Below are 25,066 nucleotides of genomic sequence, written 5' to 3' on the forward strand. Positions count from 1 at the left end.
GGTCCGCTTCGGCCACCTTACATGAATCACTCCCTGTTATGCAGCTGTTGAGCTTGCACCGTGAATGCAAATAAAGATGGATAGTGAATGTGTTCAGCCCGGTACTTCTCCGGGTCTATTAACTGAAGAGGACAAAGTGCGAGAAAGAAACAAGAAACTCCTTTGAAGCGTCGTCGGCTGGAAAGGCTGAAGGAGGAGGATTAAGCCAGTCATGCACAATCAGAAATGGTTTATTTATTTATTTGTATCAGAAGCATACATTTTACATAGCATAATGGTACTTAATGACATACATATCAAATAGTGTCTGCCCAGAATTTTGCCATATCACGGGCATTAGGTGTCGCAGCCATCAAGTCCTCCATTGTGCAACTTAAAGGACACTTAGTATAGTTCATGAAATGGGCTGTGGTTTGGTCTTCACCACATTCACATCGCCTGGATGTGCCAGGAAGCCCCACTTTACCATATTGATTCTCGATCTACCAACCCCAGTGCGAAGCCTGTTCAACGATTTCCAAGTAGACCAATGTTCCTCGTGTCCTGGAGGGAGATGTTCAATTGGTAGCATCCAACCAGCAAGTTGAGGATTTCTAGTTCTCCATAATCTCAACCTTGTGGATTGAGCAGATTCATTTAGATCTTCGATTGTATTCAGGAAACTCCTCCTAGACCTCAATCTTTGGTGGGCAGATTCATGTCCATACAATGGGTGTGCACATGAGGCAAGTGTTTTAGTTCTCTGATTCATGGAGTTGCCTCAAACAGCCAGTGATAAGTCGACAAATTTCATTTAGAGAAATGTAAACTTGTTTAGCATGACTGGATCTGTACCAAACAGGGCAAGCATACTCTGCAGCGGAGTAACACAGAGCCAGGGCTGTAGTTCTCAACGTCTTTGGATGTGTACCCCAACTGGTTCCAGACAACTTGTGAAGGATGTTGTTTCTAGCCGACACTTTCTGCTTGATGTTCATGCAGTGTTGTTTGTAGGCGAGAGCACGATCCAATGTTACACCTAGATATTTACGTGTTGGGCAGTGATCTAGTTGAGTTTCTTCCCATACTACCTGCAATTTCCTTGATTCCTGTCTGTTCTTCAAATGGAAGGCACATACCTAAGTTTTAGATGGGTTAGGCTTCAATTGGTTTTCTCTGTAGTAGTAGGATAGTTCAAAAAGAGCCTCTGATAACTTTTCTTCTACAACCTCAAAGCAGTTTGCTTGAGTAGCAACAGCTCGATCATCCGCATATATGAAGCTTCTGGTGCCAACTGGAAGAGGTTGGTCATTCGTACAAATATTGAAGAGCATAGGGGCGAGAACACTGCCTTGTGGCAAACCATTCTTTTGTTTCCTCCATCGACTATTCTGATCCTGAAATTCAATGAAGAACCTACGATTTTGGAGAAGATTGCAAATGACTTGAGTCATCTTGTAATCTTTTGTCATGTTGTATAATTTGCATAACAGTATATGATGATCAACTGTATCATATGCAACAGATAAGTCGATAGAAGCCACCCCTGTGATTTTATGATTTTAATATCCATCTTCGATATACTGTGTCAGATGGAGGACCTGTGAAGTACAAATTTTCCCTTTTCGGAATCCTGCTTGCTCTGGGATAAGAAGTGGTTCAATGATCACTGTAGGTCTTTCAAGTATCATCCGTTCTAGGATCTCGTACAGATGACACAACAGTGAGATAGGTCTGTAATTTTTCGGATCATTTGGGTCTTTTCCTGGTTTGAGAGTTGAGATTACTCTGGCTTTCCTCCACACACGTGGTAACTTTCAGGTGTTTATACAGTTGTTGTACAGTTCTAGTACCGGTAACCATATGTTTAGCAACAAGTCCAAATTGCTTAATTTGCTCAACACATATTTCATCTAGGCCGGCAGCCTTACCATTCTTACACTGATTTATTGCTCTGTTCAGCTCAGATAAAGTAAAAGGTTAGTGAGTGTATCCATCTCCTGCTCATGATCCCTCTCAATTTCTTTATTCAGAAGTCTACATGGATTTAATGGTTGTCCATTTCGTAGAAGTTGATGTGCTATTTGGTTTGCTGTGACATTGGAATGTGTTGTAGTTTTATTTGGATCACTACTGAGTCGTCTAAGTAATCGCCAAGCTTTTCAACTACTTCTACCCGTGTCAATCTCTTCCATCAACCTTAACCACTGTGCCCATTTTGCTTCAGAAATAGAAGAAATTCCTTGTTGTCCCATTGTGATGGTGTCATTGCTGAAAGGGTTTTCTTCGAATAGTTTATGATACTCTGTCAGGAGGGCAGAGGTTTCTTGAGTTAGACCTTGTATGTAGTTTGTTCTACATCCTCTAGGGATTGTAGCTCTTGAACACTCCCTGCTTCTGGAATTGAACTGAGTGGTTTGATCTTCTCCTCCAGTAAGTTTGTGAATCTTTCCCAGTTGGCTTTCTTGAAATTATATCTCCTTTTAAAGCAGACCTCTTGAGGTCTAATGGCAGCTACCAGTTGACACATTATTGGGCAATGCTGTGTATTCGGAATAGGAGCACATACAGATTTAACGCACTGATGTGCTAACTTCTCGCTCACAAATATTAAGTCTGGATTATAGCCCTGTTTCCATCTCTGGTAAGACCCCAACTAGAGTATAGTTCCAGTGTATGGGACTCTCCCCAGGATTACCTGATTCAAGAACTGAAAAAAAAATCCAAAGAAAAGCAGCTCGATTTGTTCTGGGTGATTTCCGACAAAAGAGTAGCGTTACAAAAATGTTGCAAAGTTTGGGCTGGGAAGAATTGAGAGAAAGGAGGAGAACTGCTCGACTAAGTGGTATGTTACAAGTGATGAAATTCATTTTTCATCCGTATTGAAAGTGTCATAAAATGTATATAGGAAAACATTTAATATTTATTTCCACCTATTCAATACAATACAAGATGTTGGCATTCAAGTTAAAACATTTTTTAAAATGTTCAACCTTCGCATCAAAACTCTCATTATCTCTACAAACTTACTTTGATGTCTTAAAATAAATTTAAGCTAACTACAAACTTCGTGTCAACATAATCTCGCCGATCAAATCTTATACAACCTATGAACTGTTGACCATTAAACCTCACGGGCAAACATACGCTAACGTTAAATAATATTTGCCCAGCAAAATTAGAATGTTTTTCCTTTACATTTTATATTCAACAATATAATTTATTTCATATTTATTCATAATATATTAGTACGTTACTTATACTTCAAACATTGACTACGGCTTTAAACCATCAACTGTCACTCATAATTATATGACACCATCTTTAGGTGTACTACCTAAGAATCTACTATTTTTTTAAAATATCATTTGAATGTATTGCATATCTTCACTGTAATGTTTTTAGACGCTTTTCACTATGTTTTGGATATCTGGTATTGACTAAGGCTTCAAGCCATTTTCTTGCTACTGTACCATCAAATGACGTCCTATTCATCAAGTGAATTACACATGATTTCAGCATGATATTAGATTTTTAGTTATTCATGAACATTTTTACAATAACTATAAAAAAAATTTATCTCCCCTACAATCATTATCAAACACATTTTAGGATAATTTCAACCCGTTGTCTGACAAAAATAAAAGGTTTTGATAGTGACTGAAGATGCCTCACAGTAAGAGGTGAAACATTTCTCACATTTAAAAAATGTTTTAACTTAAATGCTAACAGCTTGTATTGAATAGGTGGAAATAAACATTAAATATTTTCCTATATACATTTTAAGTGGTATGTTCCGAGCTGTCAGCGGAGAGATGGCGTGGAATGACATTAGTATAAGAAGTTTTTATATTAATAAAACCACCTTTACAATACACAATAGTCTTTTATATTTAGGATAAAACCATTTAATTACAAGTAGGATATGTTTCGCTCAATCTTAGTGAGCATCACCAGCTATAGATAACAATCCATGGTGGGTCAGGGCCCTGATCCTGGTATATATAACGAAAAAACATCTAATATACACTGACCGACAGAGCAAATGCAACACCAAGAAGGAGTGGTTCGAAAGGGATGAAAGTTGGGGAAAAAACAGAGACGGCACGGACGAATAATTGATGTTTATTTCAAACCGATATGCAGGTTACACAATGCACACGGCATCGACTCAGTAGGATGTAGGACCACCGCGAGCGGCGATGCACGCAGAAACACGTCGAGGTACAGAGTCAATAAGAGTGCGGATGGTGTCCTGAGGGATGGTTCTCCATTCTCTGTCAACCATTTGCCACAGTTGGTCGTCCGTACGAGGCTGGGGCAGAGTTTGCAAACGGCGTCCAATGAGATCCCACACGTGTTCGATTGGTGAGAGATCCGGAGAGTACGCTGGCCACGGAAGCATCTGTACATCTCGTAGAGCCTGTTGGGAGATGCGAGCAGTGTGTGGGCGGGCATTATCCTGCTGAAACAGAGCATTGGGCAGCCCCTGAAGGTACGGGAGTGCCACCGGCCGCAGCACATGCTGCACGTAGCGGTGGGCATTTAACGTGCCTTGAATACGCACTAGAGGTGACGTGGAATCATACGCAATAGCGCCCCAAACCATGATGCCGCGTTGTCTAGCGGTAGGGCGCTCCACAGTTACTGCCGGATTTGACCTTTCTCCACGCCGACGCCACACTCGCCTGCGGTGACTATCACTGACAGAACAGAAGCGTGACTCATCGGAGAACACGATGTTCCGCCATTCCCTCATCCAAGTCGCTCTAGCCCGGCACCATGCCAGGCGTGCACGTCTATGCTGTGGAGTCAATGGTAGTCTTCTGAGCGGACGCCGGGAGTGCAGGCCTCCTTCAACCAATCGACGGGAAATTGTTCTGGTCGATATTGGAACAGCCAGGGTGTCTTGCACATGCTGAAGAATAGCGGTTGACGTGGCGTGCGGGGCTGCCACCGCTTGGCGGCGGATGCGCCGATCCTCGCGTGCTGACGTCACTCGGGCTACGCCTGGACCCCTCGCACGTGCCACATGTCCCTGCGCCAACCATCTTCGCCACAGGCGCTGCACCGTGGACACATCCCTATGGGTATCGACTGCGATTTGACGAAGCGACCAACCTGCCCTTCTCAGCCCGATCACCATACCCCTCGTAAAGTCGTCTGTCTGCTGGAAATGCCTCCGTTGATGGCGGCCTGGCATTCTTAGCTATACACGTGTCCTGTGGCACACGACAACACGTTCTACAATGACTGTCGGCTGAGAAATCACGGTACGAAGTGGGCCATTCACCAACGCCGTGTCCCATTTATCGTTCGCTACGTGCTCAGCACAGCGGTGCATTTCACATCATGAGCATACCTCAGTGACGTCAGTCTACCCGCAATTGGCATAAAGTTCTGACCACTCCTTCTTGGTGTTGCATTTGCTCTGTCAGTCAGTGTACATTGATAAAATACGAATTTTAACAATTTAAAAATAATCAATAAGATTATATTATGTCTATTAAAACAAGATCATTAAAATAGCTTAAAATATAAGTGGAATGAATGACATGAAATGTTACTATAGTATGTAGTGATTAAATGTTTGTATAAATCACATTTCATCCTCATCACGACGCGCAGGTCGCCTACAGGCGTCAAATAGAAAGACCTGCACCTGGCGAGCCGAACCCGTCCTGGGATATCCCGGCACTAAAAGCCATACGACATTTCATTTCAATTACCATAATAATCTTCGCTCAATTGCATTAGACTGTTTATGATTAAAAACAGTTATTCACATAAGGGTGAGCTCTTGTAATGAACTATGATGTTGTTTTATAAAATAAACATGATGAGGAATGCTGTGTTTTAATAGACATAATATAATCTTATTGATTATTTTTAAATTGTTAAAATTCGTATTATATCAATGTATATTAGATGTTTTTTCATTATATATACCAGGATCAGGGCCCTGACCCACCATGGATTATGTTATCATCTAGCTGATGATGCTCACTAAGATTGAGCGAAACATGTCCTACTTGTAATTAAATGGTTTTATCCTAAATATAAAGGACTATTGTGTATTGGAAAGGTGGTTTTATTAATATAACAACTTCTTATTCTGAAATCCAATAGGTTTTACAATAAGATTTATAACTTGTAATGACATTAGTAGATGAATAAGTTTGAGTGGCGTTTATAAAAGTAGGAAAGATCACAATATGAAGATAAGGTTGGAATTCAAGAGGACAAACTGGGGCAAATATTCATTTATAGGAAGGGGAGTTAGGGATTGGAATAACTTACCAAGAGAGATGTTCAATAAATTTCCAATTTCTTTGAAATCATTTAGGAAAAGGCTAGGAAAACAACAGATAGGGAATCTGCCACCTGTGCGACTGCCCTAAATGCAGATCAGTATTGACTGATTGATACTGCTGTTAAAAGAAGAAGGGAGCTTGCTATCGTGGATAAGAGACAGATGGTGTTCCTAAGTCCATTCAACATTCTCACCACTCTTGTCTTGTTCATAGCCCCAAATACTGCTATGGCTGTTGAAGTTTCCAATGAAGAAAGATAGTTTCCAATGATTGAGATTGTTAGGTGGCATGAATAAGAATGTTACATTAGGAGGTTTATAGATGGAAACTATAACCGAATTGCTCAATTGATCAATTCTATATCATTTTCTTCTTTAACTGATGTGGAGAGTATCTGGAGATCTGGCTTGACGAAGATTGCATTACCATATTGTTCATGCAGTCTCTCTGCTGCCAATTTTATACCTGGTATTCTAGGAAGTGGTTGGTGTACATCCCTGTGAGTTTCCTGGACACATATTCCATCACAGTTTGTTGTTTGGCAAAGTTCTTGTAAGAGCTATTGTTTACAAGTTGACATACCTTCTATGTTTACAGATATGACGATAATTTTTGGTTCTTAAAAGAACCTTTCCCGACTTATGTCATTATATAATAGTTGATGTTATTGTATTGCAATACGTCCAGAAGTTGGCGACTCACATTTTTTGCAGAATACCGTGAATTTCAAAAGAAGCCTAAAAGTGACTGCAGTAATGTGTGATGTTTGCCTTTGTTCGCTCTAGAGATGTGTTGATGAAGCAAAATATTCACCCAACCAAAATGTACTTTCATCTCCAAGGAAAAATTATGTAAGGGTGAAAAAACTTAGTATGCTTAGTGATTTTAACTGTGATGTAGCCAGGTGAACTGCGCTAGAATTTTATGAATGTAGTGAATTTCCTACAGCGGAAAGTGTGTATAAAGCTAAGAGAGAAATTCAGATATAGTGGAAGTTTACGTTCAGTGTGACGAGTGCTACACAATTTAGGCTTCCAATACATGAGGGCTAACAATGGAATAAAATTCCTGCTGGAAAGATGACATCGTAGCTCGTACATGATTTCTGAGAAAAATGCACAACCTGAAACATGAACAATACCCGAGGCAATGTATTTATTTAGAAGAGACGTAGGTTAATCAGTCGCACAGTACACAGTTAATTTGGCAACATTCAGATAAGAGCAGTGGATTGGAGGTACCCAGTGGCAAAGGTGGAAGACAAATTCTTTGCCACGCAGATGGTACTAAAGGTTTTATACACCAGTGTAAGTGGGTGTTCCAGTTCAAGAAGAATGGCACAGACTACAACAGGAAATGAATCGGGCATCTTTTAAAAAGTGGTTTATAGAAAACCTGCCATTAAGTCTGGAAGAACCTTCCGTAATAGTAATGGATAATGCTCTGTATCATTCAACCTTACTTGAAAAAGTACCCAATACAAGCTGGAAGAAGGAAGAAACTCAAGAGTGTTTGCTGAAGAGAAATATACCTTTTAGTGGACAAGAAACTCAAGCTTATCTTTCGGAAAATGTTTCTCCCTTCAAAGTAGAAAAGTACGAGCTTGATGAATCAGATCTCTCATGGGGCCATGAGGTAGTAAGGTTGCCACCCTACTACTATCAATACAACCCAACTGAACTGATTTGAGCTCCAGTCAAGAGAAGACCTTCAAAATAAAACGTAGAAAAACTCACGTCAGAAGCCATTGACCGTGTGACTGCTGCAATTTGGGAAAAATACTTCAATCACGCAGAAAATCTTCAAGTAGACAAGTGGGCCAAGGAAATAATAGTAAGGGACAAAAGAATGGAGCCATTCATTATCAGTGTGAACATTTTCCGAGAAACATGTTTCAGATAAATTCAAGTCAGATGATTTTCTACATTTTCCCCCATATACAAAATTGTATTGGCTCTAAAAAAAGAAACTTGGCCACTTTGTGAAATTTTCAATACATGATTCTACGGATTTTAATATACTTGTTGAGGTTTTTATTCTTAATAATTAAAGTGGTTTATATCGAAAATAATTATACCGCTGAAATCAGCAGTCTTTTCTGAAGCTTGTAGTATAATTTGTTTTGGAACATTGTATGAGGTAACATCACGGGGCTTGAGAGAGAAAAACTGCCTCGCACTCCAAAATGATGGATCCAATTAGGCATTTCTTTGCCAGTTGCTACATAACCTTGGCAACAGCATAACAATCACTCTGACCCGCCTAATTTGGAGGCCGCGACTTTATATTTGCTTCCTGTTCTTTATTCGGAATTTTCGAGGGAGAACAGGCACATGACAACACACTTTCACAGGAACTCAATCACCGTGAATCAACCTCTTGTCTATGATTATGCCTATAAATTTTGCACTACAAAAGTTAACTACCCCTATTCAGAACACGCAGGGGAAAAAAATTAAAAAAAAAAAAAAAAAAATATATATATATAAAATAACATGTCATGGCTGACTGATTCATCAACGCAGAGCCAGAACTATTGGACATACAGAAATGAAATTTTGGGGATACATTTATATTACAATGTAGGTGCTCAACTAAGGATCCTTTCACACTACACGGTTTCGACGTACGGCAAAAAAACCGTACGGCGACATTCCATTAGTGGCGTGAAGAAGAGCATTAGACCTTTCACATTACACGGCACGGCAGCCGTGCCGTTGCCGTGCCGTGTAGCAGCCGTGTCTTGCCACTGGAATGGACGGCTGCCGTTGACTCAGTGGCGCACGCAGCTAAATGCATGCTTTCACACTGCACCGTTTTTTAATCATACGGCAGCTCTAGAGCAGCTGTAGAGGAGATAACGCGAGGGTATCTAGACATAACTTATACGCATTAGTGTCGTAGTGTTTTATTGTTTGCCGGGTTGAGTGGCTCAGACGGTTGAGGAGCTGGCCTTCTGACCCCAGCTTGGCAGGTTCGATCCTGGCTCAGTCCGGTGGTATTTGAAGGTGCTCAAATACGGCAGCCTCGTGTCGGTAGATTTACTGGCACGTAAAAAGAACTCCTGCGGGACTAAATTCCAGCACCTCGGCGTCTCCGAAAACCGTAAAAATAGTTAGTGGGACGTAAAGCCAATAACATTATTGTTTTACTTTGTTGTTAAAATGTTCAGTGCATTGCTTTGTAAGATTTATCGTTGGTTTTGTGAAATGGCTGACGTAGATTCTGAAATTCTTATTACTCTGGTCCATACTGGGACATAACTCTAGACATTTATATAGTAGTGCGATTGGGTATTGGACGTGTGTGTTGGGGGAGGGGGGCGAAATGTACAAACAACAAAACGTACCCGGGTTTGTGTTGTATAGCGGGGGGGAGTAGGTATATACACCAAACTAAACACCACACTAAAGAGATCGCCCCACATAGACGAATGCGCGCGGCAAGCGAGTGAATCATACCTCAGTGTCCATGACCTTGGCAATAAAATATACCCCTGCCACCCTTCCTCACAGGACATGAAAAGTCTCCACTACTTGGTATGGCGCTATACAAATCGGTTAGCCGCGACAAACTACATTTTGTGCGTATTCCCGCTAATAATTGTATTGATAACTAAAGAAAATAAAAGAAAGATTTTCTGATAAGACAACAGGGCTTGTACAAATTGCTTTTTTAAATAATTAAAATAAGTCCTGGTTTCAGCCAGATAAAATGGAATAATAAAGTAATGTTTTCTCCACAAAGTGGGGCGGGGGCGATCGCACCCCCTCGCCCCCTAATCGACGCTGCTGCATTTATAAAGATCGGAATGCGACAAGAAAAGCCTGGCGTGAAGTTTACTTAGAAATGAAACCAGATTTTGATCTAATTTAAGACAAAGAAAAAGTGTGTTTGGTAACTTAAGTGTATTTTCAGTATATATATGGTGTATATTATTACATAATACAGATTCACAAATATATACTTATGATACAATTTCACAGTTTAATGTTCAGCCACAAACTACTAATATTAAGAAATCATCCTATTATTAAAATGACTCTCTTGTATGACTAGCATCAAGACATGCACTGAGCTTCCCACGGCAAAAAAAAAACCGTACGGCAAAAAAAACCGTTGCAGTGTGAAAGCAACATCCACGGCAAAAGAGCCGTACGGTTTTTTTGCCGTACTGTCGAAACCGTGTAGTGTGAAAGGAGCCTAAGGGAGGATCTTTGGATATTCCATCACTAAGGAGGTGGGGGTGAATTTTTAAAATGAGTGTAACTATATCTAAAAAATTTTAAAGACTTGAAAATTGGTATTTGGAATCTCGGAAACACTTTTTTTTTTTTCAGAAAATCTTCTTCAAAGGCATGGAAAAAAGGTTATACCTTTTATGAGGATACTTATATCTCAAAAGCTGAAGATGTTACAGTCATGAAAATTGGTATTTGGAATCTCCTTTAAAAATAAACACACACCTGTTTTTGTTTTTGGAAAATCTACCTGAGGGGAGGTGAACAGGAGCAAAGGGGGGTAATTTCTTAAAATGAGTATATCTACAGTATATCTCAAAAACGTAACGTTACACACGTGTTAACTGGTATCTCGAATCTTCTGTAAAAGTAAAGGAACACGAATACCGTAATTTGTTTTCTAAATATCCACTTACGGGGAAGTGTTAAAGGGGGGGGGGGGGTGAACTTTTTAAATCAGCATATCTACGGTATATCTCAAAAACTTAACATATTACAGACGTATAAATTGATATTTTTAATCTCATTCAAAAATAGAGTAAAATGTTTTTTTTGTTTTCGGGAGAAACACTTACAGGGCGTTGGAAAAAGGCCCAAAAAAAGGGCTGAATTCTTTTTATGAGGATACTACTTTTATATCTTTATTTTTTTATTGTTAAAATTTGCTTTATGTCGCACCGAAAAAGATACGTCTTTTGGCGACGATGGGATAGGAATGGGAAAGAAGTGGCCATGGCCTTAATTGAGGTACAGCCTCAAGAAGATCCTTTGCCTGGTGTGAAAATGGGAAACCACGGGAAACTACCTTCAGGGCTGCCGACAGTGGGGTTCGAACCCACTACCTCCCGGATGCAAGCTCTCAGCCCCTAACCGCACGGCCAGCTCGCCCAGTACTTATATATCAAAAACTGAAGATGTTGCAGACACGAAAATTTATAACTGGAATTTCGTTTAAAAAAATAAAGAAATAGGCTACATATTCTTTTGTGTTCGGAAAATCCACTTAAGGGGGAGGGGGGTAAATGAATTGAAAAAAAAGAGTTGAATTATTTGTATGATACTTATACCTCAAAAACGAAGGATGTTTTGGACGTAAAAATTGGTATTTGGAATCTCCTTTGAAAATAAAGAACATATTTTTTGGTGGGGTGGGTGTGGGGAAATCAACCTAAGGGGGTTGTAAAAGGAGTTGAATTCTTTCTATAAGAATACAAATGAGAAGCGGACCTAAAACAATAAACCCCTCAGGGGGTGAGAATAACAGGACGTTTGAAACAAATATAACCCCTAAGAGAGTTAAATGTGGGTTAAGATCCGAAAACAAATATATTTATTCCTTCCTCCAAAACGGTTTAACGTATGAAGACAAAATTCTATACAGATGTATATGTTTTAAATCTTAGGTGTAAAATAGGAAATATTTTTAATGTTCCACCCCTAAAGTGTTAAACGAGGTTAAGATAAGAATTAAGTTTAAAAAAATTCCACCTGATCGATACTTTTATTATTTAACCTTAGGTTAAATTATGTCATTAAAAATTGCAGTACATGTACTGTAATCTCCTTAAAAAATAAAGAACACATTTTTTGGTGGGGTGGGGGTGGGGAAATCAATCTAAGGGGGTCGATGTACTGCAATTTTTAATGACATAATTTTACCTAAGGTTAAATAATAAAAGTATCGATCAGGTGGAAATGTTTTTACTTAATTCTTATCTTGATTGCAATATCGATACGGAATGAAGTGGATAGTATGTAAACGAGGTTAGCTCCGTAACAGAAATTATTCATCCCTCCAAAATCATTTAACAAAGTTGTAATTTTATGAGAAGGATCTTCTTTTATGTCCCAGGTGTAAAATCAATCAATCAATCAATCAATCAATCAATCAATCAATCAATCAATCAATCAATCAATCAATCAATACTGATCTGCATTTAGGGCAGTTGCCCAGGTGGCGGATTCCCTATCTATTGTTTTCCTAGTCTTTTCTGAAATGATATCAAAGAAACTGAAATTTTATTGAACATCTCCCTTGGTAAGTTATTCCAATCCCTAACCCCCCTTCCTATAAACGCATATTTGCCCCAATTTGTCCTCTTGAATTGCAACTGTATCTTCATAATGTGATATTTCCTACTTTTACAGACACCACTCAAACTTATTCGTCTACTGATGTCATTCCACGCCATCTCTCCGCTGACAGCTCGGAACATACCACCACATAGTCAAGCAGCTCGTCTTCTTTCTCCCATTTCTTCCCAGCCCAAACTTAGCAACATTTTTGTAACGCTACTCTTTTATAATACCAATATAAATGGTCCGTTATTGGACATTATAAACTTTCCAGCTAACTCATTCCTGGTCGCCAGCGTTTCGCCCCCATGTGCTAGGTTGGGCCCATAAGTTGGCACCTAGCACACCTACCAAGACGCATGGCTAGTGCATACAGTGGAGGCCACTGCGTAGGCTGCTTGGAGCCACTGGCAGTGCCAATGCACTTCAGACTTTGTCTCATTACCAAAAATTGATGCCTGCTTGGCCATCAGATGATACAGATGTTGATTCCCATTGGGAATCTGAAATATTTGTCCCGAATGAGTAAATTTTTAATACCAATATAAATAGTCCGTTATAAATTTATAATGCCCAATAACGTTGACTTTCCTCTGAAAGGAATTCTAAGATTTGCTTAAGTTCTGTTTCCTAAAAATGCTACTAAGGTTGGTGAGCACATGCAGTAATTCTACCTTTCCCAGTTTATTTAGTACACACTCTACATTTAAACAGCCTACGTTCTGTACTAGCTATTTACTTGTCTGAATCTGGTCTTGCTACTTGTTCTTTCTAGCTGTGTGATACTTCAACTTGGGGAGCTAATTATGTTGTGAACAAGGACAGTATGCCTATAATCATTTCTAACCTTCATACTAGCAAACTCATCATGTTAGGCTATATGGACACTGTGAATCATTTACACAAGGCCAACATTTCTTCATTAATATAAATTGTACATATTTAATATCCCACACATAGGATAAGCACTAAATAAACCTCAGCACAAGGAACTTTTCCAGTTTCAAATAAGCAATGCCACAGTGAGAGGGCAGACGGTTACAATGAAATAGGACTCTAGTGTAAAAGTTTATCACGAATTTTCCCATATCAATAAATACTGAAGGGGGTCATGCTTCAATGCATGTAAGCAAGTTTACAAATCAGAGCAAATGCAGCGTTCTAAATTAGGCTACTTGTTTTTCAGTTTATTTTCATAAGATGTTTTCTGCCCAATAAAAATTGTAACAAAAATGCAACAGGGTTCTGTACCAAAAATTGTACAACTAACCGGAATAATATGCCAGAATACAATTTCAACGATGAACACGTAAGTCATAATTTCGAAAAGTAAGACGATAGTTCAGAAGTTATTCTCTCAAAGTACTATTGTTGTTTCACACGAATTAACTGAATATTACACCCAATAAATAGAAATCGGACAGTACTATTGCATAAGCATACCTAAAATACATTTAAAAGGAAAAGAATGAAGGGATATTACACGGCTTCAATAGCAGTCACAGTGTTTCAGTAACCCGACACTCAACAACAACAAAAGTATATTTATACGTACGCGTCAAAGTACGACACACATAAAATAGCCAACAGGCCACTTTCTTGAATCTCGGAAAGCTGCGCCGAATAATTTATTACATGTAGTCTGCCGCCACCGTCCGGTTAGCATACGGTACATTCCTACATAACCACACAATCTACAACGCACTGCTGACACTCTTTACACCTATTACCTCCTCCCTTTTTTTTTTTTTTTTTTAAAGACACTGCTGAAGAATATTTTGCGCAAAGAGGATCTATAGGAGAAAGATGTGTTTTCTAATTTCCGAACCAAAGAGTGTCCTACATTTCAGCATCAGTGTCGACAACCCAGAAATATTTTCTCCGCTAAATTTTAGTTGAAAATCAGCTAAATTCGGAATTAAAACAAAATAGCATATAGGCCTAACACTTTTTAATAGAGGAAATCAACTCAACACTCACCAGAACTATATCTACAAATGTAAATGTGCTCGGTTTAGGTCCTTTGATTTCATTTGAAACCATGGTATCATTCTTTTACAAAATATTAGATCGCTGCAAAACTTGTTCACTCGTTTCAATCCTGCTCGTTGGTAAATGACAGGAGTGTAGACATTCGAGTAGTGATGGGCATTTCGAAACTCCAGGAGTACAACCCAAGGTGTAGAAGCAAAACTCACATTCTCCATTTTTTCAATATCGAGTTCTGTGTGAAAGCATGTTCTCTACCTTAATGGGCATCATTTCCAATGAAACATCTTAAGCGAAACTAACATTTCACTTGTATAAAATCATTCTGAAATTAAGGGTTAGTTACAAAAATAACATTATCCACTTCCCAGCACGAAGCAAAAGTCACACTCTCCGGTTACACCAATCATGTTGCTACACTTGTTTCCGAGTGCATTGTGGGTATCGCATGTTTACACTAGATTACAGGTTATGTCATATTGTTAGGTGAAGGCTTCAGCAGTACATAAATTGTTGATTTAAATAAATAGTTCTCCAAAATAAGGGTTATAAATGGAAGAGAGTGTGAAACCATGTTGTCCGGAGGAAAGAGATCGGAAGAGGAGCAGAGATCAATCTAACTGGAAAAGAAACAAGGCTAAACAAATGAGGTGAGTTGGATGTGCACTTTCTTGTTCTGGAGATGGAGTATTAAGAGAAGGTTGCACTACCGTAAAGTGGGGTTACTTTGTGACTGCAGTATTACTTTGTGATAGTGAGGCATCACCACATATATTTTAATTTCATAGTTTGGCACAATGTCTTGCAGGCAACTTTTGCCAATATTTCTGAAGTATAGTATATGCTGCCACATATTAGTAAATTTTTGGACTTGGTTTCAACTTTATCTTGAAATAGAGCTATAACTTCTGTGGGCTTTGATACCGCGCGTTTTTTTCTGCTTGTGAAAATTTGTGTTATCGTGGATGATTGGTTAGACACGTTCAGATAAAGGTAAGTCAAACTTGTTTTACTACTAATCAGCTCTCTCAGGTTTAAATTTTAAGTTCATGGGATCATTTTAAATAGTGAAATCAAGGGGCTGCTATTGGAACCGGGCAGTGCTGGGGTGACTTTGTGACACAAGTGTTAGGCCCCATTCACAATGCAAACGTAACCGTAAACTTAACGACGTAACGTAACCGTAAAATTAACGTAAAATTTGTGGTATTCACAATGGAGGAACGTAACATTAACGTAAAGAGTACACAGCAGCCAATCATAACACTGCCATGTTATTTAGTACGGAAGTCAGGTTTTGGGCTATCTCGCAGTTTTATATTTCAATACCTCGATGGAATCAATCAACGTGCTAGCGGAATTCCTATTACTTCAAACATCTATTGCTTTGCTCCTGGGAGCTGTGTAGGCCTACGGTACCTGAAAAAGCGATCTAAACAACGGTGCAGAAAATGGGTTCATCCCTTGAATCAAAGAAGGTTATCTCAGGGCGATTTCGGTAATCTACTGTAAGAAATGACCCTCATCAGTTCGTTTTGGACATGCGGATGAAACTTGAACTGTTTGCCTTTCTTACGATTTGCTTCCCCTTTTGTAATAAAAAGAAATGTAAGGTCTCCTTTACCGACATCTATGACCCTATCTACCACACCCCGATGAGATGTTTGGATCTATTTGTTTGGATGATATCGTTTTCGTAAACTAGTAGTCCGTCATAATGTTAAGAAATATACAGGGACACTGTTTTATTTATGACAGGGATTCTCTCTCGTCCGTTTGCCAGCGTTGCGAGCTTGTCTCCCGCCATTTGTTGTCAGATTTCATTACTACAGGATATTAATTTCCACCAATTATTTTTCGGTACAGCGTATATTTAATTCTTTTTCCTTCTATCATACATAGCCTATACACAAAGATTATTTTGAAAGAGAATTACAAGTGTTTCGTCGAAAGAAGTCATTATATCGTGCACAACACACAGTGTTTACCTCTGCTGTGATTGGCTGGTTCTTAAAGTTAACGTAAAATTAACCGCAAGAGCTTGGAGTTTGCAATCCCTTAATTTTACGGACTCGCAGTTAAGTTTACGTCGGCGCATTGTGAATGGATCCATTAGAAAAGATGGCCGCTAACTTTTAAGTTTACGTTACGTTAAGCCCCATTCACAATGCAAACGTAACGTAACGTAAACTTAAAATTAACGTTAACTTAGAAGTTAGCGGCCATCTTATCTAATGGATCCGTTCACAATGCGCCGACGTAAACTTAACTGCGAGTCCATAAAATTAAGGGATTGCAAACTCCAAGCTCTTGCGGTTAATTTTACGTTAACTTTAAGAACCAGCCAATCAGAGCAGAGGTAAACATTGTGTGTTGTGCACGATATAATGACTTTTTTTCGACGAAACACTTGTAATTCTCTTTCAAAATAGTCTTTGTGTATAGGCTATGTACGGTAGAAGGAAAAAGAATTACAAATACGCTGTACCGAAAAATAATAGGTGGAAATTAATATCCTGTAGTAATGAAATCTGACAATAAATGGCGGGGGACAAGCTCGCAGCGCTGGCAAACGGACGAGAGACAATCCCTGTCATAAATAAAACAGTGTCCCTGTATATTTCTTAACATTATGACGGACTACTAGTTTACGAAAACGATATCATCCAAACAAATAGATCCAAACATCTTATCGGGTTGTGATAGTAGGGTCATAGATGTCGGTAAAGGAGACCTTACATTTCTTTTTATTACAAAAGGGGAAGCAAATCGTAAGAAAGGCAAACAGTTCAAGTTTCATCCGCATGTCCAAAATGAACTGATGAGGGTCATTTCTTACAGTAGATTACCGAAATCGCCCTGAGATAACCTTCTTTGATTCAAGGGATGAACCCATTTTCTGCACCGTTGTTTAGATCGCTTTTTCAGGTACCGTAGGCCTACACAGCTCCCAGGAGCAAAGCAATAGATGTTTGAAGTAATAGGAATTCCGCTACCACGTTGTTTGATTCCATCGAGGTATTGAAATATAAAACTGCGAGATAGCCCAAAACCCGACTTCTGTGCTAAATAACATGGCAGTGTTTTGATTGGCTGCTGTGTACTCTTTACGTTAATGTTACGTTCCTCCATTGTGAATACCACAAATTTTACGTTAATTTTACGGTTACGTTACGTCGTTAAGTTTACGGTTACGTTTGCATTGTGAATGGGGCCTTACGTTTGCATTGTGAATGGGGCTTTAGGATGTTCCAAAGTGATTCCGAAGAGTTAATAGCACCTAATTCAGCGAGTATCGGACATAAATCTAAGTAGTTAATGTTTATAGCATAGAATCCAAAGAGTTTTAAGGATAACAAATAATACCAATGAAAAAATGTTACATTTCAGTACCGAAGATGGCGCGAAAGTACATCCGCCGAGTTGGTTCCCGCCCATACAGAAACTACACAGAAGAAACTGTCGAAGAAGCTTTGGAGGAAATTAAGAAAAAGAAGATTGCACTAAGTAGCGCTGCAAAAAGTATGATATTCATAGGAACACACTGTGGATGAAATTAAAAGAAAAACATCCGATGTCATATGGGAGTCCAAAAAGTCTTCAGTGAAGAGGAAGAACATGCATTCGCTGCTCATTCAATTGTCATATCCAAGTTCGGATTTCCCGTCACAACATACGACTTGCGATGTGTGATAAAATGGTATTTAGACCGCAGAGGACGAAGGTATTCCTCGGACAGCAGTGACATGGAAGATGTTCCACACGAAGACAGTGACGATAGAGCACCAAACGGAGAATTGTCATCAGATGGAGAGGGAAACACGCAACGAGAGTGATAAAACAACTGGAAATTATGTCATTGTGATTTTGATGGGAAATTCTTTCTAGGAATAATAACAAATGCAACAGAATATGGCGGTCATGTAAATGTCATGAAACTGTGGTGAAAGCAGTGGAAATGGCCAAGTAAGAAGGACGAGATATTTTACGAGAATTAACAAACCCATACAAAGAGGCAGAAGAGAGCTACTTGATGTTTCCGAAACGGAAATGTTTGACTAGGAAAACTACAGTCGTTCTGCACTATAAGAAACTGAGAAGCAAGTTATCTTTTTCTTTCATGTGATTGTGTTTCTAAAATGAATGTTGTGTTCGTAAATTTTGGCAATAATATTGTTTTAATATAATTGATTTTTTATTTTCTCCTTGTATGTAGTACCTATTGGTTCGCTGAGGTCTAACTTTGTGATAGGGAGACTATACCTCAATGTTTTCCATGAAGAATTTAGATGTCACAAAGTTACCCCGACCCATGGGGTAACTTTGTGACATTTTATTTTGAAAATATTTTGTAATGCACACAAGAAAACGCAACCATTATTTCCTTGATTAAAGATAAAGGTTCTAGTTTTGGAATTGTACCGCTGAAAGAGTGCAAATGTATATATATTCGCCTTTATTTTCAAAAAACACTAAAAACTGTCACAAAGTCACTTTACGGTATTCCAAGTTTTTGTATTTACATGTTTTGAATTTGTTTTCTTCCAGATATTCTTCAAAGAGGTTACCAAAGTTTCCGGAATGAAATCACAGTCAGGGAGCCGCCTTATGTCGTATAGTTAGAGCTCAAGGCCTTCGCAGGTTTCATGAGAGATTCGATTTTCATGAGGACAAATTATGCCTTACTGTTTAATAAACTGTATTTTTATCATTATTCTCCTCCAAGTGTCCGTTTTTCTTTTATTTACTTGATTCTGTTCACTGTTTGAATCCTATTTCTTAGCTTCATATAGCCTACTAAACATAAGAATGTTTGTACCAAAACTTACATTATCCACAGCCTTGTGATGCATAACTCTCATTATCCAAAAACGTGGAGCAAAACTCACATTCCCCAAACTTAAAATGTAATTAGTCGTCTTCGCGTTTACTTTCCACAAGAAAAGATATTCTCCGGCATTTATTATCACATTCAAGATGTAAATAAAAACGTATATAGCAAGATTCGTCCAGGTGTGCACATTTGAGAGTTTTTCAGCTTTACCGTAAATCATGAAAACCGAGCTCGATAGCTGCAGTCGCTTAAGTGCGGCCAGTATCCAGTATTCGGGAGATAGTAGGTTCGAACCCCACTGTCGGCAGCCCTGAGAATGGTTTTCCGTGGTTTCCCATGTTCACACCAGGCAAATGGTGGGGCTGTACCTTAATTAAGGCCAAGGCCGCTTCCTTCCCACTCCTAGCCCTTTCCTGTCCCATCGTTGCCATAAGACGTATCTATATCGGTGCGACGTAAAGCAACTAGCAAAAAAAAGAAAGAGAAACAAATCATGAAAAGTGGACAATGTGAGTTTTGCTTCTACACCCCTCTTTTATTCGATAGTTTCATTCGGTTTTCCAATTGCTGACATTCGTTACGGTAGTTACTAATCAGTACAATATGCACGCTTGTTACAGTGTACGGTCTTATATTTACTCTGATCCTTGCAATTTCGGTTCTCCCAAGATCTGTGCCAATCATTAGGAACAATTTATAGAATTATGGACACTGGGACCATATAGGCCTAATTATTTTAATATGAAATATTTAATGGTGCACTTGGTCAGTTTTAGGTTAGACAATCTCTCTTCGTAGGAGGAAGTACAATAAAATACATTTTTATTTATTTAAGTGTATAATGGCAAACAATATACATGTGCAAACAGCCGTTAAACATAGCTCTTTTCAAAGCTGTCATAGATTTTCAGATACATTATGTTTTAAATATGGCATTTTAACATAAAACAATGCAACCAAACCGCGAACTGAGTGAAACACATATATAATAAAGCAATAAGCATTTATATGTGTAGTCACTAATGATATGTCGTGGTAAAAAGTACATGAAGTAGCTAGATCAAATGTTTTCATTCTGTGCACATAGGAGAACAGGTTAGGATAACTAAAACATCATATCAAACTTGCAGTATAATTAATCGGACACTTTGGCTACCACTGTCTTCCTATATTCAAATATTTGTGTTCAGGAATATTAAACGATCTAAATGTTTTGCTTTCAGCCTGTTTCTTCTTTCACTCATAATTTGCCCAGCTTTCGAAAATATTCTTTCTGCTGGAACAGATGTTGCTGGAACTGCGAGATATTTCTGTGACAATGTGCATCGCCCTCTACTATGACTGCGCTAATACGCCTTCTCATTCGCCCAGTCGCACATGGAAACGAGCGAACACGGCGTAGTTACCAGTTCACGCGCTTGGAGCGCTGAGAAGCTGGCACTAGTCTGCTTGACGAGACACGCTCAGTGATCATTGCTAGGAGTGCTGGTGTAATTTGAGCCTGTGTTTACCTTATTTGGTTATTTCTTTGGTCGTGAACCGTTTTAATGTTTATGGACATAATATTTACTGCTGTGTGTCTTAATGTAAGATGAAAACCAGATCGGGAAGTGAGATTTCGTTTCATGAATTTCCTCTCAACGAGCAACAACGTCATAAATGGCTAAATGTTATTTCAAGAAAGGATTTCTCGCTGAATTTCAATTCGAGATCATCGAAACGATATGTTTGCCACGCCGAATAAATCCACACTTCGACGCTACGTAGGAGATATGAACTGCGAGACTGGAATAACACTCTTAGTGAAGGAGCGCCTCTTAGCAGAAAGTCAGTGCCTAAATGAAGCAGAGAGATTGTGATTGTTGGTAGTCCATCGAACAGCAGACGTTATATGACAGGAAACTCGACGACACCTTCTTTCAACAGAAAGACGGTTTATTCCATGTTGAGCAAATAAAAGCTACTTATGATGACTGTCATGCAAGCGAAAGTAGAAATCGAATTACCCTAGTGAATAACCTTTTCTATTTTATAATTCCTGCTGTGATGACAAAATAAATTTTACAGCAGCATTTTTCTTCCTTAAGAGGCTTTTAGGTACAGAGCTACATACTATTGCACTTAAAACAATAAAGGAAGTCGAAGCTTGCAGTTTTTCGTGTTGCGCGTTGTGAGTGCCAATCCTAGGACAAATGTTAGCAGGATAAGAAGAATGTCTTCTTCAAAACACATTCAACCGAAGATCTGTCATCCTTTTGATAGTGAAATGCCTCTTCTTGCTTTCGACAAATGGCACATTCTGAAAAGTAAGAAATTCTTTACTCAAAAAATCTATGTTTGATGGTTCCCAGGATACAAATGGTGATTTTATCAAGAAACTGTATCAGATGCACTCAAATAAAACTGTGAAACCGGTTCATTTTTCTTACATGCAAAAATATCGAGCCGTCTAAGTTTAAGGAAATGAATGTGCGGCGCGCGAAAGATATGTTCGCGACTGAAGTAATAACATCCCTAGAATATTCAAAAGACCATTCGTATACAGATATGCTCGATTTTTTAATGCAGGTACCACTGTCAAATACATGTTATCGATAAAAAATTGATTCGACATACCTGTCAGTAGCACAAATGTAGCAACATTACAGCCGGACAAGATGCTTGACTCTTTTGACAAGACCAAGGTGTTCAACAGTGCTAATGGACTTGATTTATAAACGAGGTTAAAACAGCAGGCTGCAGTACCCATCTGACTTGCCACTGTGGACTTTGAAAGTTATTAATGGTTTTGTATTGAAAGCACAACCATTTGTGCATAAAAATCCTGTTGCGTCTATGAGTGGCTATTTAGTGCCTTTGTTGCGTGATTTTCCTCACTTCAGTTGTCCTGAAAGAGGACATTCATAGTTATTGAGTGGAAGTTATTTGCGAGTGTGCTATTCCTGTATTTTTAAATAACATAGCCACATAAATAACAGAGTTCTTTGAAAGATTTGAACACGAGAACGCGAAACAAACAGAAAAATGTGTGAAATTATTTATTTTCTACAGTATTTACTACCTACAGTTAAAATTATTTTGTACGGTTTTTTTCTCTTCGGAGGGGTACGTTCTTCACTGAATTTCTTTATTAAGATGTAAGGTGTGATTCAAATATGTTTATTGAGTGATTGGCTATATATTTGAACAGAAATATACAAAACACTTAACGTGTGCTGTAATGAACAATCATGTTTCAATGCCAGCGAAGCAGCGCTCGGTGGTAAAAATGGGAACTAGGCCCATATCGCGCATATAGCTGTATTGGGAAGGCGTATTAACGCAGTCATAGTAGAGGGCGATGCAATGTGTATAAGTGTTCTATGGCAGATTTGTGTTTCTTCCAGAATTCTGCTGGACTGCTTTTTATGTCCACAAATGGCTGGTCAATGTACTGTTGCAGCATGATGGTTGCATTGCTAGTTGGATTCGTTCTGTATTTGTAGTGTGCTAGCTTATCTTCTAGAAAGAACCAAATATTGTCATTAGTGCTGGTAGTGGCAGGATAGACAATTTGTTCTTCTGCTCTAATCTGTCTCTCACAATGTGTTGACAACTCACTAATCAGATGTTTTTGAGATTACTCAGAATTTGTCTCATATCCAAATGCTACCTTCTTAAATCTAGGATCCAGTAAGGTTGCAGATGCTGGGATGTTCATCTTCTCAACTTGTCCTAATCGTCTATTAATTTCTTGCAGAAGGGTGTTCTTCAGTGGCGTATGCTGGTATCAAGACGTGGGCTACCACTAGACTTAGGCTACCCCTTTTTGATAGTTGGTTTAGGGAACATCAAGCCTTAAGCATTTTGAGCTGCAGCCAACAGCTAACGGAGTTGCCCGCTGTGTTGTCAAACGTGCTTCACAATCTACTGCCCTGGCCTCTGCCACCGTCAATACTCAACACCTGATTAATCGAGTTGGTAGCCTAAGGTTTAGCAAATTGAAGTCCAGCTTTGAGGCTAAATGGATAGAATGCTTGTCTTTGGTCCGACGGCCCCGGTTCAATTTTCAGAATCAACCCCTCAAAGTGTTAATTCCTCTGACTTGGGAACTGGGTATTTATGACATCTTCACCATTCATTTTATTCTTATTAGGTTACCACCAAGCCTATGTATATGCCATGCGCCATTATTATTATTATTATTATTATTATTATTATTATTATTATTATTATTATTATTATCGTTAAATAACAATGTTGAATTTTACAGCGGTCGTACCCATCGTTCAATGGTTAATTATCTTCCTCGGAAGATCAGTGGTGGTGTCCGACCCATGATCACGGGTTCGATTCCAACCAACAAAAGAGAACACTAAACCTGAAAGATTGCGTTTCATTTTAGCAGATCTACCAACAAAAAGAAAACTATATTTCTCCTATAACAGCAGCCCTGCAGTGTCTTCCTACAAGGATGTAGAAGTAAACGGGAGTGAAATACCAGCACTCCGTTATCTATATGTTTAAGACAGAAGGATGAGGTGAGGAAGTATATACGATGAGTAACGCATGGTGATAGTTAGCAGTGGCGATCTGACGGACCGAAGCCTAGCACAGCTATCCTCCGCCGGTCCCCGCACCTGTAGGCAGACAGCAGCAAGCCGCGTGAGGCGAGTCGATGGGAAGGGACGAGAATCTGGGCTGCAATATCAGTCTCCGAAGCCTTGTTCTCAGAAATACGTGCGACGTGTTTTCTCATTGCTTTCAAGTTTTGCAAATGGAACAATGTGTCAGATGCTTACAATATAATGTGCTTTAGATTTCGATCGTTCGCATTTGAGGTTTGGGCTTCACTGATAGCCTTGGTAGCCCTCAGTATACGCCACTGGTGTTCTTCAATGTGGTTCCCAATATAGTTTTTGGCTCTTTGTTCATTGAAGTTACTTGGATCCCTCTGACTAATGGAATTACCTTTGAAATTGTTGGGTATTTTTCTGCAGAAATTTCCTTTGTCAGAAGTTCCACTGGATTTAATACAGCCACACAGTCTTCAATGGTTGACCACTGCTCTGCAGTAAGTGGTGGTGGACTAGTAGGCAGGGATGTTAAAGCAGCTGAAAGAGATTCTTTCACTTGCAGCAACCTCTCCAGCATGTAATATATTAAATTTCACCTCGTTATAACATCCTTTTTCAGTTTATACTGTGCGACTCCCATTTGTGCCTGAATCCCTCGTAGTTTGTCTGATGCAGTAACACTGGATTTGAAATTGGCTACCATTGCTCTGCATGCCTTGAGAATGTTGTCTAAGTTGTTTGTGTACAACCAGGTTCAACATATGTGCTATACATGGCAGGTGAGGAATACCAAGATTGCTCACTGCAGCTTTTATGTTTGCTCCACTGTCGGTAACAACAGCTACAACATCGTTCATGATATGGTATTTTTCCAGAACTCTTTTTATGACACTTGCAAGGTACACAGCTGTGTGATTTGTCTCAAGTTCAATTGTTGCAAGAACCTTTGACAGTAAAATGTATTCAGTGTTGAAATAATGGGCAGTGATAGAAAATATGTTGTATTTAAAGAGGTCCAGATATCTGTTTTAATCGATACATATGATGTTAAGTGCAGATTTCTTTGAATATCTGCCT

At 39.0% G+C, this 25,066-nt stretch overlaps 1 protein-coding gene across 2 annotated transcripts in view; it reads right to left on the reverse strand.

Annotated features, from left to right (window-relative positions):
- The window catches only part of LOC136864727 (DDB1- and CUL4-associated factor 10 homolog), a 75,191-nt gene extending 60,841 nt beyond the window's left edge, over positions 1 to 14,350 (reverse strand). For both annotated transcript variants that reach the window (XM_067142071.2, XM_067142069.2), the window contains exon 1: positions 14,166 to 14,350. The gene's annotated coding sequence lies outside the window, so the exon portion shown is untranslated. The remainder of the gene's footprint in view (positions 1 to 14,165) is intronic.
- Positions 14,351 to 25,066: the final 10,716 nt, after the last annotated feature.

This window comes from Anabrus simplex, chromosome 2, assembly GCF_040414725.1.
Source record: "Anabrus simplex isolate iqAnaSimp1 chromosome 2, ASM4041472v1, whole genome shotgun sequence".
Lineage (NCBI taxonomy): Eukaryota > Metazoa > Arthropoda > Insecta > Orthoptera > Tettigoniidae > Anabrus > Anabrus simplex.